This window comes from Agelaius phoeniceus, chromosome 6, assembly GCF_051311805.1.
Source record: "Agelaius phoeniceus isolate bAgePho1 chromosome 6, bAgePho1.hap1, whole genome shotgun sequence".
Lineage (NCBI taxonomy): Eukaryota > Metazoa > Chordata > Aves > Passeriformes > Icteridae > Agelaius > Agelaius phoeniceus.
Window position 1 is genome coordinate 59,444,121 of NC_135270.1, and position 17,290 is coordinate 59,461,410.

Here is a 17,290-nt window from a genome sequence, read left to right on the forward strand (position 1 = left end):
CTCTGCATGGTTCTAATCCCACACAGAGGATGCAGCATGTCAGGGGGAAGGGGAGGAAAGGAAGGCACAACAAGGGCTGGTTTATGTTTTATGGCCTTTATCCCAAAGTCCAAATGCAGAAGGCTGTAGCACAACAAACCAGCATGGCCATCAGAGCACAGATCAGCCTGACTCAAGAGGAGATGGCTGTGGAAGAGTCTGACCTCAGGGAAGCAGTTACTGATATTTCCCCAACTTCCAGCACTTTTTAGCACAGGGGTTTCCCAAGACAGACGTGGTTTCTGTGCATCTCTCTTGCATGAACTTCTTTAGTGTTTGCTGGAGCCCCCATCAATTTTTTGGCACCTGTATCCAAGCTGATCAAGGCACTGTGGTTGTCCCACAGGCACTGGCCTCACATGGGAAGGTGCACCTCCTTTTGTGTGTGTTGAGTTTCTTCTCACTTCCTCCTGGTCTTTGTGGTGGAAAAAAAAAAAAAAAGAGTGAAAATCCAGTTCCAGTCCTTCCTAGCAGTGCCAGTATATTTTCAAAATTTTAACATTTCAGTATGTTTTCAACATTTAAGGGGCAGCCTGCATGGCACACACACAGCACTGGTGAGGTTTATGATTCAAGCTTTTCCTTTTCCCAGTAAGTTTTCCAAAGTAAGTGTCTCAAGATGCCCATCTAACAAAGCTAGAAGACATAATTGTCCTGACACTGATAAACACATTTGTAACCCTAATCCTAATTGCTCTGTGACCTCTGTGATGTTTATGTCATGGGAAGGCTTGCTGGTTTAGAGTTCCCTAGGGTAAAACCATGCCAAACTTCTGGTGAATTACTGTCATCTCATGTTAAGGCTTTCCCAAAGGAACTTGCCCACTGCCAGCAATAAATCTGAAATAATGGAAGAATTCAGTCAAAGTCTTGGTGTATCTACCCCTGAGAAACCATTTCAAACAGAAACCTCCAGAACCACCCAGGCAGGTTTGGCACAAACTTTGGCCTTGACATTCAGATTTCAGGAACAGCTGGTGACTGGCTAGAGGACATGAGGGTTTAGATGTGCTCTGTATGAAACCCCTCAAGGTTCCAAATCATTAAACCCAGGGCAAAATGAGTCCCTGCAGAGAGCTGCAGCACTCACTGCATGATGAGTGAGTGACCCTCCATCACTTTTTCCACACAAGCAGCAGGACACCCCAGAGGTGAGACTCTGACCTCTCATGTGCTTGGCTCTGTAATGCTGTATCTGCAGAAAACAAGGAGTGATGAAGGAAAAAGTCAGTCCAGGAAGCTTTGTATACAGGTCAGGAATCCTATACAAATAACCAGTTTTGAGGTGGCTTTTTTTGGTTTTTGTTTTGCTTTGTTTTGTTTGTTGGGGTTTTTGGGGTTTTTTTGTAGTTTGTTTTTTTTTTTTGTTTTTGGGTTTGTGTGTTTGTTTGTTTGGGTTTTTGTTGTTGTTGTTGTTGTTTTGTTTGGGGTTTTTTTTTCTTTCCAAGAATCAGCTGCTGGAAAGTGCAAGATCATGTCAGAGAAATGTCTGGCATGGAAGTGTTCCAGACCAGGTTGGATGGGGCTTGGAGAAACCTGATCTTAGTGGAAGGTGTCTGTGCCCAGAGTAGGTGGGTTGGAAAGAGACAGTCCTGAAAATCCCTTTCCACCCAAACCATTCCATGATTTTGTTATTCTATGAAAGTCTATCTTCCAGTACAGACCTGGTCCTAAGCAGAAGTTTGGGGCTCTGTAAGTGGTCACAGGGTGCACTGTTCTCCTGCTGCCATCACAAGTCCTGCTTAGCAGAATTGTCTTCAGTCCCAGAGAGGAACGTGGACTTGGTCTGTTCTTTTCTGACAAAATTAATCTGTAAAAGCAAGGTGTTCTTGGAACCTTGAACTGTGAGAGTGTTCTGGGAGTTGAGCTAACCAGGAGAACAAAGGATGACCCTTCAAAAGCAATGAGATTTAAATATTACGGGTTGATTACACAACCCTATAAGGTCCCAGTGAATAAAACAGTGTTTCTTATTAGGAGAGATCCGAGCCCACAGTTTGACACTGGAATTGTCCCAGACACAACAGCAAAGATTTAAAATGTAAATTAATGCATCTATCAAGCTTATCCAGCATTATCCTGATTAATGATAAGCATGTTCAAGAAGACTTTTGCACCTAAAAGTTTAAACCAACTCTTCTAAGACAGCAGGAGGGAATCAAACGCCAGGAGAGCACATCTGCAGGGGGACACTGAGATGGTGCTGCAAGGATGTCCATGCTAAGTGTTCACAGATGTGCAAACCTCTTTGGTGTCTCTGTTGCATTCATTTTGCCTTGCATTGGTTTGTCAGGAGGGAATTTGTTTCTTCCTAGCTTTTTGCCTCCTTCTAAAATGGCACATTTCATCTCTGTGTTTTCCTCAGGAAATGCCGTGCTCTGCCAGGGACTTTCAGTGGCCGATATCCACATTACCTGGTGTCCTCCCTTTATCCCCTCCCTTCTCCTCTGTTTCCCAAGACTACAAACAGCCTGTTGCAAGGAAATCCCATTCTTCCTGCTTGTTTGGAGAGCAGCTAGTCTCAAGGTCACTTTTGTATATAAATTGCAGATATCATATTAGCACCACTATTCAGGCATTCAGAACCAAGCTTAAGCAGGAGAGCTCATCAATTCAGCTGTCTCACAACTAGACCTTCACCATTATGCATGGCTTCCTTTCCTTACTGATTACAGTACAGCAGATTCATTATTATTATTTTTAATTTGGTTATATACGACTACATGGTGTCTTTTAATAGCCTTTTTATTTTTCCAATTGAGCCACTAAGGGATGTAAGCAAATTATATGGCTTAAGAATTCTGCCTGCTGCAGACAGACTTGTGTGGCCAACACACCAAAGACACTGTGAAAACATTACCTTTTACTGGAAGTGTAAACTCAATAAACCCCCAGGAGAGCAATAAAAATGCAGTAGCCAGCAGATTTAACAAGGACATGCTCAGTGCACAGTGTAATCTTATTATGTGCTTAATGCCCAGTGGAATTACAGGAATTTGATTTAGCAACATCAGATTTCAGTTTTTCAAATTATACTGACTGCTTATAAATTAAGACTGCGATTTGGGATAATTGCTTTTCATTTGCATTGGCAAAGCCCATATATTATATTTATTCTCACTACACTGTTTATATGTTGGAAGTGTCACAGAGAATTGCCTTTGGGACTTAAACTGGGGTGATGGAGAGCTTTCCTTTGCATCAATGACACTCATGTTACTTCCCCATTAAATCCTGGTAAATGTTCTACCCTGGTGATCTTTATATGCTTGAAAGGTCTATTTTATGGTTTCCCAAACCTGACTGAGCAGAGTGAAAGATGAGCAAGTTCTGGGGGAAAACTCTGTCTTCCTCTCCATCAGTCTGAGCTGTGACATATTCATTGGAAAGCCACTGACCTGCAGATGTGCAGGGAAGGAATAAGCACAGCAGTGTCCTCCCAGCCATACCAACATCATGCCCTGGAGTGTTTTCTCTTCTTGTGACCATTTTTTGGACTTTGCCACTGGTGGGTGTGAACGAAATGGGGAGAATGAGGTAGTGAGTGATTAATTACCTCTGGGGAGGGGAGTGGTGATGTCAGCAGGGCCACCAGGGGACTGGCAGGTGATGCTTGCAGGGCCATGGAGTGTATCAGTGAATGGTTATTGAACTGTATGAGCACATTATGAGCACTTGAACTCTGGGACAAATCATTGCATCTCAAGAGAAATGAATGAAATAATTAAATATAATGGAATGAGCAAAGGGCACAGGAACAACTCTGGAAGAAGACAGGAAATACCTTTGCTGCTGATTTTGGCTTTCGTGTCTAAGCCATCTGTAAAATCTTAACCATCTCTGTGCAAACTACAGTGTACAGCAAAATGACTTCATTTACTGAAGATCATTCAAACTGGCTCCCAAAGCCCCAGGTTATCGGCATATCCTGGTCTGGAAAACCTCTACTGCTCCAAAGTCATTAGAAGATTATAATGAGTTGATTAAAAAATTAACAAGGCAACAATTCAATTAAGCCTTGTACCACTGGGCAACAAATGTCACTGCAGTTGGTAAACACATCAACAAATTGCTGAGCTCAAGGCACATCTTTGCTTTCTGCATGTGACTCCAATGGCTCTCACTCAAGGATGGGGGAGTAAAGTGTCATTTAAGCATTTTGGGATAGCCATGGATATTTGGTGGGAATCACAAGTATCATTGTTTCTTTGATGAAGCAGAACTAATCCATCAAGCCCTTTAGCCTGAGATCAGGCTTAGGTGGCAGATCAGCTGTAGATAACTCAGAGACAGCTACAGAATTTTTCCTGACCCCAGACTTACTTGGAAATTTAACTTATTCCTTAACAATTGTGTAAAATGATAATGAAGTCCTCTAATTTTACTAGGCTTCAACTCATATTTGCTAAAGGAACAAAAAAATTTTAACACTCTCCCAGCAGCTGCTGGACCAAGACTGCAGCCCAGGGCTTTAGGGAGCCTTTTCCCAGAGTGAATAAGAGACTAGGACACCATTTCTGCAGCCCTGAGCTCCTCCATGGGCACTGCAGGATACCTGTGCTGGTGGTTGGCTCTAGCCCAGTGCCATCACACAGCCTGTGCTGGCATCAGCCCAGAGTCAGGGCCTCCACAAAGGAAATTTCTCTGTCTACAAAGTCACCAAAATGGTTCCCCTTGGCAGAGCAGAGCCCCAGCATCCCTCTGAAGCCCTGGAGAACCTAACCAGACCTGTTCAGAGACATACTACACCAGAGCTGGTCTTTCAAAGCTCAGAAGGGTTCACCCAAGATCAGCAAGAGAGACAGAGAGCCAAAATGTCCCATTTATCTCAGTGCTCCTGGCAGCTGAAAGCAGGGACACCCATTTATAGCTCTTTTTTCCATCTTTCCAGCTCTGGCTCCCAGCAGGATTGTGTTCAGAGCTGTTTCTGGCAGTGTTTTGCATGCACTTTTAATCTGCCCCATCAGTACTTGGGGAGACCTCGGAACCTCTGCTGGTCAGAGTGACTCTGAGACGTGTTAGGAAGTCTCTTTTCCCAGCCTGGCAGTCAAAGAAGGAGTCAGGATTCTTCAGCTGTAGTTTTCAAGGTTGTTTATCTTTCTGCTATCTATAACATTCTTTCCCTGGCCTGCTGAGATCCATTCAGCAGGTCAGACAGAGGCACACTGATCAGCCTCAGGGCAGCGTTATCTTTTTATACTAAAAACTACGTGTACATCATTTACAACATTTTTCCAATACCTATCACCTATGTTAGACAGCTGCTGTCATCATATTGTGAAGCTCCCATACCCTCTCAGTGATTTCTCACAGGCAGCTCCTCACAGCACTGACTCCTCCTCCTTCTTTACAGCACAACCAACAAACTCCATCTCTCTTCTCTCCCAGCTAACCCACTCTTCTGTAGCACTTGTCTTCTTATTGGACACAGCTGTGGCCTATTAAGGGCAGGCCTGTTCCTAATCTTTGGTGATTAGTGCAGCTGCAACTCCTCAGATGTGAGACTACCTTCTGCACTATTTTCTTACATTCTGTCCCTCCACAGACAGTGTATTCCTACCCTGAACCAATCCAAAAGTGCCACCACCATCACCCACAAGATGGAGGCTAGGAAGAAGGAGAAAGAAGGACAAAACACACCCAGATTCCTCCATCTCACCTCTTGAACCCCCATTCTAAATCCCCAAACTTCTACTTTTTCACCCTGTGACAAATTAACTATCATTCTACTCAAACTCTTGTGGCTTGTAACTCTTCACATAAAGTTGGTAATTTATTCCATTGGCTAAAATGGAAGGCACAGCTGCTTTTAACTCCATGCCAAGGTCTCTGAGCCCCTTGCCAGGGTCTTGAGCCATCCAGGACAGACAGAGGGATATTCTGGGTTCCAACAGGGAGGTGCTGCTCAGCCACCTTTCCCAACATCTTTCCCAATGCCTTTCCCACCTGGAGGATTTACGCGTATCGGCTCTGCCCTGCTGTGCTGCTCTGTGCTGTTAACCTTCATTAAGATGTTTTAATAATTGAATAAACCATGTGCCAGACATGCATTTTAACCTCAGAGTGTAACGAAACAGAGGACACAACATGAACAGCAGCCCTGGAACAAATATCACCATAAATGCCACTAAGTAGGTATCACACAAAAACACCTGCCCTTGACATTAAAAAACATGCTCAGCCACTCTGGGAGGGGAATACAATACATGATACATTACATCTTATCTGCATCTCAATGCCATTAAATGAGCATGGTTAATGCTTTAATAATCTGCCAGGGAACACTGTGGGCTCTACATCTGAGCTAACCCATAAAAGAGGAAACTCTCTCATCTGTTGCCTAGAGCAAGATGAAATACCATGGGCCTCCCTTGGCAGAGAGGGGGCTTTTTTTGTGCAATGACACAGAGAGGGTTCAGGAGGAGTTCTGTCATTTGCAATACTTCAAAGAGTGACATCAAATTAGGACAGGAGGACAAACTCACAGAGATGCTTATTTGTCCCCGTGGAGGGAGGATAAGGGATCCCAGGGGAAGTGAGGACGTGTGTAAGAAATGAGGGATGGACAAAGGGCCTTTCCCAGGGTCCTGCACTGCAGCTCTGTCTGCTGCTGAGCAGGTGGCCATCTCCCAAATCCCTGTTTTCACCTGATGGCCACAGGTGGCTCTGTCACCCATAAATGTGCCTATCTACTGTAAACCCTTTAAAAATCTTTGGCTTCTACAGCTACAGGATGCAGCATGATCCCTTACTGATCCACCCTGTAAAAAAATACTTCCTTGAGGCTTTGCACCCTCCTAACATCCTCCTGGACACTGATGGGCATTAGGGAGGCTTTTGTTGCCTTGCTCTACTCCACACATCTCCTTCATACCCCTCTCCCAAGACTCCCCAGTGCTCCAGTTTCTGACAGATCTTATCCTTTTAATCAGTAAGACTGGGTTCACCAGAGGCATTCAGAGCCTCCTTGCTTGGCCAGCTTCAAACCTAGGGAAGGTTGGGGAAAAAAAAAACCCTCTTTGGGACAGGGAGGGTTTCTCTGGATGTACACAGTGACCAGCAGGACAAGGACATTCAGCTTGCCAGAATTCACAGGCCAGGTTGGAGATCAGTTTTCCAGCTTTTAATTTATCTGTCTCACCCAGGAGTTCACTGTTTTCCCGCCTTTAAATAAATATTTTTTTCTTGTGCTTATAATTTTTTGGGTAGTAATAAAACAGCTTCAAAGATCAAAAGCTCTTGGGGGGTCTTTCGGCACCTTCAAGGAATTAAAAAAATGAGCTGGGTTAGAGGGGGCAGCCCTGCTTCCAAGCAGACTTGCAGGCACACATGTTTCCAAGTGATGCTTTCATTTTGAAAGGAAGCAAGGAAACCAACTTGAAAGTCAGTAATTTTCTAATTTTCTTCTATGGGATAAAAAAAAAAAAAATCCAATGAGGAGTTTTTTTTGGAAGATTTGGGAAGGCAAAATCCAAAGTGCAGGTATGATGCTTTCCTCATTTGCATTTGCACCTGCTAGCAATCAAACTGGAATTTGCTGGGATCTAACACTTCCTGATACCAGTCATTTTGCTGTAAAAAGAATTCCAGATGTGGGGATTTCCAAGAAAAATTTTTAACTAAATTTCTAATTTCTAACTGAAATGACTCTTTATCTGGGTCCATTTCTGGGAACTATTTATGTTTATTTGTCCATTGCAAGAGCTACTGGTCCTGTGAAGGAAATCAGCAAAACTCAGCAGAAACCAGTTGCAAGATTGAGCTGTAGAGGGAAAAAAAAAGAAAAAACCATCAGTGTCCCTTTGGGAAAAAGTGCTGGTGCCATTGAATCCACATCAAAACTTCCAGTGAGTTTAATAAGAGCATGATTAGGCCCCATGCCTAGTTCTGCTGGCAAAGGAGAATTATCAGTAAAATGCTAAGGAGCCTCAGTGGAGCCTGATTTCAGCAAGAAATGAATATTCAAGGCTCCCCATTCTAGCTCTAATTTTGGGTACTGCAACATGTGATCCCAATCCAAGCTGGGAAGCAGAAATCTACAAGTACAAAAGCCATTACACTCCATGTTTAGAGAGTAGCTGGCGTGCCTGAGGCAGAGATTTCGATCAAGCTGTGCTTACCCAAAGGAGATTTCTCCATGCTACAAGCCCCAGCAGATTTTCTGCTGGGACAGAATCACTTTCTGCATAGTTTTTGGGCTACATGGAAAGTCACACCCCACACTGGTTTTTCTGTCACCAGCACACAGAACAGCCAGTCCCAGATCAGTTTTGCCTCCTACAGGATTCATTTTAGTGTGCTTAGGCTGAATTTTATCCCCTTCCATAACATTCCTTCATGTCCTCATTCATCCTTTAGGAACGTGGCCCCACACCCTCCAGGTTTTCCTCTGTGTCCAGGGAAGGGACAGCCAAGCTGGGCACAGGTGGCATCCCTGGTGGCCCTGATGGATGCTGCAGGAGGTGAAACATGAACTGAAGGATGTCAGAAGATGGAAGAGAGCTGCTGTTCCCAGCCACATCTCCTGGGACCCCTCTGCTGGAGACCCACCCAGGCAGGAGAGCAGCCCCTGTTTATCTCTGAGAGAGTCTCCAGCACCATGTGGGGTGAAATAGGGAAAACAAACCAGTGATTCAACCTGTCTGCAGGGGAGTTGAATGTGAAATTTAGATTAAACAAGCCAAACAATGAAACATCCTGGATTCCCATTAACGGAAATCATAGCTGCAATCAGGAAGGATGAAGAACAGGGTCACATTTCCCCTTCTGGCACTGTCCCTCTCTCACACACCTCACAGATCCACAAACACACAGCCTTTCTCCTCCTGCCACTCTCCCCTGTGCATTTATAGGCAGGATGTGTTCTCCAAGGGGTGGCCCACCACACCATGGCTGTGCCAGGGCCAATGACACAGAACAGTCCACTTGCCTTGGGATTGCCAGGGCTTTTAAAAATGATCCACAACTGAGTATTTTATAACAGATTTAAAAGTTAAAATCCAGGTGGGAATAGGTCCTTCATATAGGTCCTTCATATTGGCAGCCACCTCCACAAGCCACTGACCCCCTGAGCATCCTCACCACCTTTCACAAGCCCCAACTGCACCTCCTTCATCCCATCCCTCTGTTGGACCAGACTTCATCTCCCAAAAAGCTTTGTGAGCTGAGCCTAATTGTTTTATCAGAGCAAAGCTTGAATTACACTTTTAAAGCAGAGAAGACTCAGCAGAAGAGAGGTTAAAGCACAGGGGGCTGCAGCTCTCCCTCCCCACCAATGTCCCGATGGTGCCGGAAGCATCCCGTGGTCACAGCCTTGCAGGATGTCCCAGATCCCGCTGTGCCTGGCCCCACCTGGACAGCAAAGAGCCGCCCACACCGTGCTGGGAACAAGCTGAATTAAGCAAACACCATCTGCCACTGCTGCTGTCAACCAGAAAGTGCTCACCACACTGCAAACACCGATGGAGACGCGAAACGTCAGGAGGGTCAGCGAGACGACGCCGTGTTCACGAGCTCTAATCTCATTACCTCTACACCAGGTGGCTGAAAAGCTTTTGTTGGGGTGGGAGACCTGCAATTCTCCATAAATGAGTCTTTCCAGAGGGGCAGATTTTCTGTGTTTTAACTTCTCACCCTGCAATTCCTGGTGAAGGTCATTGGCTTTATGCCATGGTGGTTTTAGGGAGAAAATCTGAGTGAAGCTGATTTAGTCAAATCTGTGAATGAGCTGGGGACCAAAGCAGCTTATTTAGCCATGCCAAAAATTAATAAAATTGTACACTTCCACAAAGGAATGTAAAGGTTCAAATGACACCCTCATCTGTCATTCCTAATTTCCAAGCATTTGGAGAAACTGCAACCCCTGTCTTGCTCAAATACAGCAGGTGCAGGGCTTAGATGGATGAGGTGAGACTGCAAGAGCAGCTCAGACATCAAGTAACCAACCAGCCCTTTCTCCCCAAAGAAGAAAGGAACACATACTCCAAAGGCAAAGGATTCCCAGACAAATCATCAATGAGCAGCCACTCTTATTGATGATTGTTTATCTGGAGCCCAAATTCCCAACCAGACTCAGATAACTCACACCTGCTGAAAAACAAGAACAACAACCACCTTTAAAATTACAGGATCATTCAGGTTGGAAAAGATCAGACCATTGAGTCCAACCATAAACCAACAGTGCCAGATTCATCACTAAACCATCACCAAACCAACCTAAGCACCACATCCACAGCTTGTATGAGACAGAGACAGCAATTCCCTCACTTCCCCAGGAAACCTGTCCCAATGCTTGGCCACCCTTCCAGTGAAGAAATGTACAAATCCCAGAGAACCTTTTTGTTTTACAAGATGGCAAACCCACCATGACATAGCCAGTGTCAAAGTGCAAACATGACTGAAATTAGAAGGAACAAAGGTGTCCTGCCCACATGGATCCAAGGTAGTGGGACCTTTGTAATTGTTCCTTGAGATATTTCTGCTCACAGCCTCCTGCATGGCCACAGGTCTCCTTGCAAGGGCTGGGAAGCACAAAATGTTCATTCCTTTCCCACTGAGGCCACGCATGGGGCATGTGGCTCCATCCTATTTCCACTTCTATCCAACAGCCTCAAGAACATCCCCAACACAATCACAAACAAAGCCTCCTTCTTAATCAACTTAGTCCCCATAACAATCTACATCTACTCCGGAACAGAAAGCCTCACCTCCTTCTGAGAATGAAAATTCATTATAAACTTCAAAATCCCCATCAGCCTAAAAATAGACTTCTACTCCCTTACCTTCTTCCCCATTGTACTGTTCATATCATGACCTATCCTACAAACACCATGCCCTCTGCCCCTTGGGCTGCTGCTCCCATGGGCACATTGGCTGGAGCACTTTGTCAGCTTTCAGCCACTTGGCTGGCTCTGTTCCTGCTCACTTTAATGGGCACTTGACCCAGCTGAGATGTGGTATTTGGCCTGCCATGAATTAATCTCTGCTGGTTTGGAATCAAAGCACTTCGTGGGTCTGTCCTTGGGCTCAGCTGGACTCTGCAGTGAAAACACCACAAACATCCCCAAGTGCATAAACATCATTCCCCCTGCCTGCCTCTTTCTAGGATGCCAAAGTCAGAGGAGGAGGCAAAACCCAGTGTGGAAAACAACTCTTTTTAACCATCCAGTACTACATTTCTGAAGGCTTCAGTGGTGCTGTTCCACATCAGCAGCAGATCTGTTCATCTGGGGTTACAGGAAGGTGGTTGTTTTCAGGGTACAAGGGCCCTTCTGCTTTCCAGCCAAATAGCTGCATCTAGCAAAAACATTGCTGGTAAACCATGTGTTAGCAACTTATTCCTGGTATAATCCAACCAGGCTTATTGTTGGCAGAACCAAGATTTCAGCAAGGCACGATATGATTTTATCACAAGACCACACCTAATTTACTGCATGTAAAGTAACATTCAATATTCCTTTTTCCACAGCACAAACTAAACAAACAGGCATGCCAAGCAAGAATTGAGATTTTTTTCCCCCTGATTGCCTTCTGTGTCCCAGAGGCTGAGTTCTGCCTTTTGTTATGAATGAGTTGACTTTTCCCAGACTGTCAACTCGCAATCCTTTTTTGATTTCACATCTTCCCTGAAAGCTCCCCGTGCAAAAGCTCTCCACCATTTCCTCAGGGAGCTCTTCCCAATATCAATATGCAAATGCTGAGATCACAAACCCCTTATTCAATCCACGTACTGCAGGAAAGACAATACAGAACACAAGCATCCCCTGCATCCTCATCTACAGTACCTGTCCTGCTACATTGGGGTCAGCCCCTTGTAGGAAAGGACTATTTTGTTAATTGACCTGCTTATAATCTGCTGGGACAACCCTTTTCTTGCTAGGGAGCTGTGTCTGACCTCTCTCCAGCAAATCCTACATTGCAGCTTGGTAGGAAAGGCCACATCTGGGTGTTTTTGTCACTTCACAAGAAGCATTGTGTTACAGAGATGATTTATTTTGTCCCAGATAACAAACAGACACCCCATTGCTGATATCTCTAACAACAAGTTCACCCTCCTGTAAGCTACCAAGAAAGCACTTGTAGATCATTGCTTCTGCATAAATCTCTTCAATTGGTAGCTCCATATAGCTTTCTCCTAAAAAGCCCCTGTGGCTCTTTAAAATGCTAATTAATCTGTAAATGGCTTTTTCTTTTTACATCAAACCACCACTTATACTTTCTTATTATTCTCCTATAAATAGTAGAAGCTCCCAACAGGTAAATGGAAAAGGTTTGTTAGCTAACAGGCATCACTGCCTCTCCCATCCCTTTTCCAGGGTGTATCTCATACCCAGAGGCTGGACATCAGCTGGACACTGCTCCATGGCCAGACAAGCCCCAGAAGGCTGAGGAGCAGCCAGAGCCCTCAGGGTGCCAATTTCTATGTGGGTCAGGAGGGGTGTGAGCCCAGCACAGTGACTGCTGCCCCCCTGATGCCTGTAACCATTTGGGGTTGCTGTGACTCAGTGCAGGGTCCTCAGCCAGCTGATAGCATCACAGCACAAGGAGGGAAATCATTCCTGATTGCTACAAGGTACTGCAACAAAAGCTGTCTCAGGGCTCCTGTTCCATTTTGGCATCTGTTCCACGCAGCATTACTCATCATCTACAGAGACCTCTTAGTCTATTAAGTGAGGAAGTGGAAGACTTAGTTTGTTCCAAACACTGGACCACGAGTGCAGCTTGAGGAATGAACACTCAGCCCAGCTCCCCTGTCCCCACCCAGCCTGTCCTCCCCTCCTCATGCCAAATACATTAACTTTGACAGAAAATATTTACCTGCATTAAATTTGGTGGGAACTGTGATCCCAGCCCCTAAAAGAGAAAAAGCCAAATATGCATTAAACTATAATAGAGACAACTGTGTGTTCTGCAGCTTGGAGGCATGTAACATTCTCTCATTAAAACCTAAACATCAAATAAATTAATTGTATATGGCAACAATAGGAACTAAACCTGGTCTGTGTTTTTAAGGCGTTCTAATTGAAACCAGACCTGGGTTTGCACTTCCTTTGTGGTCCAGGTGGGCACTGGTCCTATGATCATAATGAAGGTACTACAAAGGCTTTTCCCCAGCTCTGCAGCCCCTGTTCAAGATCACAGCAGCTTGCTGGGTTTGAGAGCTTTCTTCCTCTGGTTACACAATGCAGGGAGAGGAAGCAGGGGTTGTTATTGCTGCAGCCAGCTCGGGCTTTTGATAATATTAAACTGTTTAGGTTGGATCTGAAACCTGACTTTGTTGAGAACCATATGGTGCTTAAATGATGTTGTTGCCTTGCAAGTCTGCAGGGTGGAAAACAGGGCCAGATTCCACAATATCTGCAAATTACCAAAGCTGTGAATTTAATGAAGAAGGGAGAAAGATTAAAGAAATTCTGCCTTTGGTGGCAAAGGTATTTCACAGGAATATCCAAGGGGGAGAGAAGAGGCTACTGCAGTAAATTACAGAGCATCCTCAAGTGTAGATTTAATTATGAGCAGTAAGAAAGAAGGATACTTCAATGAGGTCAGAGCCCACAAACATTAAGCGGAGACCTCACCTCTCACAGGCCAAAGGGAACATCATCACCATACATCTTCTTTAACAACTATAATAATCATCATACCTTTCAAAACTTTATTTGGTCATGATGATGCTCAACAGTGACCACCTGCAAGGTTTTTAAGTTTCCATTTTATTATAACACAACATTTCCTGCATCAGCATTCTGTCCTTAATAGATGACACTCCACCCAGAGAGTGCACTGCACCAGAGGGATCTCAGTCAGGATCTGTGGGGCCACAAGATGCTCTCTCAAGCGTGCCTGCTATTTTCTGCCTCTTTGGCAGGGCTGTATGTAGGTGGTGAAGTGCCCCAGCATCCTTTAAGATGAAAAGTGTCACGTATGTGTTAAGTAATACTGTTAAATCAAGGAGGAAAATATGCACTCAGAGAGAGCCTGAAAGCATGCCACACTGGCAGGAGTCACCAATCCAGGCTTCCTGACAAGCAACAAGAGCCATGGGATTAGTTTTCCCCAGTGTGCCCAGATCATGTATTATTTTTCTGCTACATCAAGGACTTTTATTTAAAAAAGAATTAGAAAACAATACAACAACAAACAAAAAAAAAAACCACAAAGGGTTTTTTTGAAAGGCTCTTTAAAAATTCTCCTTTAATTTATTCTATTCATCTCAGGAAAGGAAGAACTACTGGAAGAAATACCTTTGATGTAAGAAAGCCCCTATGACAGACCTGGAGCTGGCAGATGAATCCATTGTCTTCCTCGCCTGGATGATGGAAAAAGCCCTCAGAAGGCTCTTACTAGAGGACAGAGATGAATTCCTACAGCCCAAGGCTTCCAAGAGGTGCACAAAAATTGAAACTATTCAGATAATCTTATTGGGATCTACAGCCAAGTCTGGCACTACAGCTGCTGAAAGCGACAGCTCAAACAGGATGCACCCATTCCTTCCAAGAAAAGTGCCCCCATTGCTGGGGCAAGTCCCATGATAAAACCTCATGGAAAAGATCCACCTCAACCCAGCCCAGGTGTTCTGCTCTGTCAGACAACAGTTTCAGTTCTCCAAGGGTGTTTACACCTGGTATGGTGAAAACAGCACCCAAGAAGGCCAAGTGAGGCCCACAGCCTCCACAATGTTCTACCACACCAGTTTGCAGTCCTTACATTCAGAGTTGTGACTAACATTTAGGCTTGCTGCAGGTCAGGTTTAGTTTGTTTCCTTCCTTTTTGCAGCTGCTTTTGGTACCTGAAGACCATCTGGACCAAAGGATCCCCTGCATTGCCCCAGGTGTGATTGTCCCATCTGAACTTGTGAAGGGCAAGTTACTGTGGACCACGTGGACACTTATCCTTTATTAACTCCATCATCCCTTTCTGTCCCTGGCTTTGTTTCCCACCATGCACTCAGTCTGAACTCTGCTCCAACCAAACCAGCTCATCTCATTGTTCTCTGCCCTTATGAGCTCCACCCACCTCTTTTTCACACCAGACTTTCTGATATTTCAGGACTGTATTAATAGCCACAGGCATCTCTTTTCCTGTTTCTGTCCAAACAAGGGAACTGGGCCCTCTTACTGGGAACTCCCATGATTCTGCAGCCATGCTGTCCCATCCCAGCACTCTTCCTTCCCTCTACAAAGTCACCCTCTGCTCCCCAGAAGATACTCAGGACTCTGTGTCAGGGACAACTCGTGCTGTCCCAGCTGTCACAAACTCACTGACAACAAATTAGACCTCATTTCAAGGCCAGCTCTCAAGGGACTTCCCCAGAAATTTCTTTCCACTACCCCCAAAATTCACCTTTTAGCAAAATCCACTGGTTCTTCCTTTTAGACACTTTTATATCCCCTCATCTCCAGTTCTTGTATTATTCTTCCCCTGTCAGGTCACCTCACCATTTTTCACAAGGCACTATATTCACTTCACTGAATCCAGCTAGGAAATGCCACAGATCTAATCTACATCTAGAAAAATCCATTATTTTATCAAAGATATCAGGTTTGTACATCACAACCTGTCTTTGCTAGACTCGGGCTGCATTCTCTCCAATTTTCTATTTAACTTCATGCTTTATTTTTCATTTATATCCATGTAATTGGGGTCACAGCAGTGGGCTTCCATCTCTCCTTATACACAGACCTGTCTTTCCTGTACCTTCAGTCATCATCCACTTCCCCAGTTTGATGCACTGAAGAGCCACCATTGCTCCTGAATGTGCATTTTCCATGCTCTGGGCTGGAGATTTTCTGCCTTGTTTCTGTCCCCTTGCCACCAGCCCGAGTGCACTCAAGTCTGAAATTGGCTCCTCTCATGAATGTGGTAATTTTGGCACCCACAGCCTCATTATCACTCCCCTACCTGGTTTTGCCTTAAATATTCCCTTCACTGCCTGACTCACAACTGAGGCAAGGGATTTTATTTGCTTTCAGGCCACATTTAAGGTTATCTTTAATATCAGCCTCAATCTCATTACACAGAAAACTTTCCTCCCTTCAATTTAAAATATGGCTATTGAACAGAACCATATTTCTTTAAATTTTCTCAGTAAAAATACTCTCTCACCTTGCTAGCAATGCCGGCTTATTTTTCCAGACATCAGCACATGTGCTGCTTCCCTGATGAGCCTCACCTCCAGGAAAAGGGCCAGGTAGTCTTTTTCTTGTAGACATCCAAAGGGACATCAACAGAGAATGGTTTCAATTTCCAGCTCTTTATCAAGAGCCTGAGTCAAACCACATCCAGCTAACCTTTGGGACACATTCCCTCCTTGTTGTAATCGCAGAACCACTGATTTCTATTTCCAATTTCTACTTCCAAATCAAATTTATAACAAGAAAGCCCCGAGGAGCCCCACGGTGAACAGCAGGTAATGAGTGAAAAAGACAAATAAAAGAGACACGATTCAAAATTACACTGTAGGGAAAGACCTGGGAGATCCCTCAAGCATCCAGAGCAGAGGTGGGCAGAGCCCATCTGTCTGCACCCCAGGCACCACCCTCGTAAAAGGCTGAGCTCCAAAAACACATGAGATCATTACAACCAGCAACTGAGCCCTTCTGTGGTGCCTGTGCATGCTGTAAGGGGAAAAAAAGTGCTTGTGTTAGCACCAGAGAGGTTTGCCAAGGAAAGAAACAACTGCTGGCAGCCTCAGCTCCTGAGCACGTCAAAGTGAGCGTTCAAGTCTTGTCAGAAAGACAAATTAATGCCCAGATGGGCTAAATGTGGTCCATCCCAATGAATGGAGCTGTTGCTGATTGATACCAGTGAGGAGGATGGCCCTCTGCCTAGCACGGGCATTCAGTTTTTGGGAACAAAGCTGCTACAGGATGAATAATCTGGAAAAGTCTCCTGCAGTTTCAAAGTTGTTGTATTTTTATTTCCAACGTTGTTGGAAATTGTTGCTTATTTATTTCCAAATTTTTATTTGTTCGATGAGGACAAAATTTGTACGTTCTCCCCACCTTTGTTTAGGGCATGGGAGCAGCAGGTTGTGTCTCATGTAGGGCTAACACTTTGCTTTGGCATCTGCAGTGCTGCAGGACAGCTATTTTTTCCCCCCGGGCATTCCCAGTCTGTTTTCCAGGTCCTTTTCAGTCAGATGGTCAGAGCTGTGTCTGACAGAGGACTGGGATGGAGCTGACACTCTCTCCCCCACTAAATGCCAGCTGCCATGGCAGGGAGAATGGAACGAGGTCATCTTTAAGGTTCT